This window comes from Chiloscyllium plagiosum, unplaced genomic scaffold (assembly GCF_037043375.1).
Source record: "Chiloscyllium plagiosum isolate Xiang-an unplaced genomic scaffold, Cpla_swu_hap1 HiC_scaffold_116, whole genome shotgun sequence".
Classification (NCBI taxonomy): domain Eukaryota; kingdom Metazoa; phylum Chordata; class Chondrichthyes; order Orectolobiformes; family Hemiscylliidae; genus Chiloscyllium; species Chiloscyllium plagiosum.
The window spans coordinates 68,991-72,500 of record NW_028270255.1 but is presented as its reverse complement, the minus strand read 5'-3'; positions in this window follow the sequence as shown (position 1 = coordinate 72,500).

The following is a 3,510-nucleotide window of genomic DNA, read 5'->3' as shown; positions in this document are numbered from 1 at the left end:
ACGAGCGCCTGTGGAGGAACGGCCGGATACAACGTGGGGATTGCCCGCCCTCCAGTCGTTTCAAGAGACCTCTGCCCCGGCCTCTGACCGAGTTGCACAAACCTGGGTGTGCTCAGGCAAGGGTCAGACCACATCCTTCATGGCAACACCCAAAGGGAACCAAGGCCACTCGCGTCTCTCGCCTTTCATTTTGGACACGAGCGCCTGTGGAGGGACGGCCGGATTCAACGTGGGGATTGCCCGCCCTCCAATCGTTCCAAGAGACCTCTGCCCCGGCCTCTGACTGAGTTGCACAAACCTTGGTGTGCTCAGGCAAGGGTCAGACCACATCCTTCCTGGCAACACCCAAGGCAAGCAAGGCCACTCGCGTCTCTCGCCTTTCATTTTCGACACGAGCGCCTGTGGAGGGACGGCCGGATTCAACGTGGGGATTGCCCGCCCTCCAATCGTTCCAAGAGACCTCTGCCCCGGCCTCTGACTGAGTTGCACAAACCTTGGTGTGCTCAGGCAAGGGTCAGACCACATCCTTCCTGGCAACACCCAAAGGGAACCAAGGCCACTCGCGTCTCTCGCCTTTCATTTTGGACACGAGCGCCTGTGGAGGGACGGCCGGATTCAACGTGGGGATTGCCCGCCCTCCAGTCGTTTCAAGAGACCTCTGCCCCGGCCTCTGAACGGAGTTGCACAAACCTTGGTGTGCTCAGGCAAGGGGCAGCCCTCATCCTTCCTGGCAACACCCAAGGCAAGCAAGGCCACTCGCGTCTCTCGCCTTTCATTTTCGACACGAGCGCCTGTGGAGGGACGGCCGGATACAACGTGGGGATTGCCCGCCCTCCAATCGTTCCAAGAGACCTCTGCCCCGGCCTCTGACTGAGTTGCACAAACCTTGGTGTGCTCAGGCAAGGGTCAGACCACATCCTTCCTGGCAACACCCAAGGGAACCAAGGCCACTCGCGTCTCTCGCCTTCAATTTCGGCACGAGCGCCTGTGGAGGGACGGCCGGATTCAACGTGGGGATTGCCCGCCCTCCAGTCGTTTCAAGAGACCTCTGCCCCCGGCCTCTGACTGAGTTGCACAAACCTTGGTGTGCTCAGGCAAGGGTCAGACCACATCCTTCCTGGCAACACACAAGGGAAGCAAGGCCACTCGCCTCTCTCGCCTTCAATTTCGGCACGAGCGCCTGTGGAGGGACGGCCGGATTCAACGTGGGGATTGCCCGCCCTCCAGTCGTTTCAAGAGACCTCTGCCCCGGCCTCTGACCGAGTTGCAAAAACCTGGGTGTGCTCAGGCAAGGGTCAGCCCGCATCCTTCCTGGCAACACCCAAAGGGAACCAAGGCCACTCACGTCTCTCTCGCCTTTCATTTTCGACACGAGCGCCTGTGGAGGGACGTCCGGATTCAACGTGGGGATGGCCCGTCCTCCAATCGTGTCAAGAGACCTCCGCCTTCGGCCTCTGACCGACTTGCACAAACCTGGGTGACGAGCACCGCAGGGCGGCAGAGCCGTCGCACTTGGCCGGGTGGCAGCGGGAAGGACCAGCCTATTCACAATAGCGGCCACCCACTCCCAGAGCCGGTCGTGCGGCACCCGAGGCCGACCCTCGACTCGTAAGAGGCTTTAACGTGTGCTCAGGCAAGGGTCAGCCCACACCCTTCCTGGCGGCACCCAAGGGATCCAGGCCACTCGCGTCTCTCGCCTTCGTTTTGGACACGAGCGCCTGTGGACGGACGGCCGGAGTCAACGTGGGGATGGCCCGTCCTCCAATCGTGTCAAGAGACCCCCCGCACCGGCCTCTGACCGAGTTCCCCAAACCTGGGTGACGAGCAGCGCAGGGCGGCAGAGCCGTCGCACTTGGCCGGATGGCAGCGGGAAGGACCAGCCTATTCACAATAGCGGCCACCCACTCCCAGAGCCGGTCGTGCGGCGCCCGAGGCCGACCCTCGACTCGTAAGAGGCTTTACAGTGTGCTCAGGCAAGGGCCAGCCTACACCCTTCCTGGCGGCACCCAAGGGATCCAGGCCACTCGCGTCTCTCGCCTTCATTTTGGACACGAGCGCCTGTGGACGGACGGCCGGAGTCAACGTGGGGGTGGCCCGTCCTCCAATCGTGTCAAGAGACCCCCGCACCGGCCTCTGACCGAGTTCCCCAAACCTGGGTGACGAGCACCGCAGGGCGGCAGCGCCGTCGCACTTGGCCGGATGGCAGCGGGAAGGACCAGCCTATACACAATAGCGGCCACCCACTCCCAGAGCCGGTCGTGCGGCGCCCGAGGCCGTGCCTCGACTCGTAAGGGGCTTTAACGTGTGCTCAGGCAAGGGTCAGCCCACACCCTTCCTGGCGGCACCCTAGGGATCCAGGCCACTCGCGTCTCTCGCCTTCATTTTGGACACGAGCGCCTGTGGAGGGACGGCCGGAGTCAACGTGGGGATGGCCCGTCCTCCAATCGTGTCAAGAGACCCCCCGCACCGGCCTCTGACCGAGTTCCCCAAACCTGGGTGACGAGCAGCGCAGGGCGGCAGAGCCGTCGCACTTGGCCGGATGGCAGCAGGAAGGACCAGCCTATTCACAATAGCGGCCACCCACTCCCAGAGCCGGTCGTTCGGCGCCCGAGGCCGGCCCTCGACTCGTAAGAGGCTTTAACGTGTGCTCAGGCAAGGGTCAGCCCACACCCTTCCTGGCGGCACCCAAGGGATCCAGGCCACTCGCGTCTCTCGCCTTCATTTTGGACACGAGCACCTGTGGAGGGACGGCCGGAGTCAACGTGGGGATGGCCCGTCCTCCAATCGTGTCAAGAGACCCCCCGCCACGGCCTCTGACCGAGTTCCCCAAACCTGGGTGACGAGCAGCGCAGGGCGGCAGAGCCGTCGCACTTGGCCGGATGGCAGCAGGAAGGACCAGCCTATTCACAATAGCGGCCACCCACTCCCAGAGCCGGTCGTGCGGCGCCCGAGGCCGGCCCTCGACTCGTAAGAGGCTTTACGGAGTGCTCAGGCAAGGGTCAGCCCGCACCCTTCCTGGCAGCACCCAAGGGAACCAGGCCACTCGCGTCTCTCGCCTTCATTTTGGACACGAGCGCCTGTGGAGGGACGGCCGGAGTCAACGTGGGGATGGCCCGTCCTCCAATCGTGTCAAGAGACCCCCCGCCACAGCCTCTGACCGAGTTCCCCAAACCTGGGTGACGAGCACCGCAGGGCGGCAGAGCCGTCGCACTTGGCCGGGTGGCAGCGGGAAGGACCAGCCTATTCACAATAGCGGCCACCCACTCCCAGAGCCGGTCGTGCGGCGCCCGAGGCCGGCCCTCGACTCGTAAGAGGCTTTAGGGAGTGCTCAGGCAAGGGTCAGCCCGCATCCTTCCTGGCAGCACCCAAGGGAACCAGGCCACTCGCGTCTCTCGCCTTCATTTTGGACACGAGCGCCTGTGGAGGGACGGCCGGAGTCAACGTGGGGATTGCCCGCCCTCCAATCGTGTCAAGAGACCTCCACACAGGTCTCTGACCGACTCTTAGAAC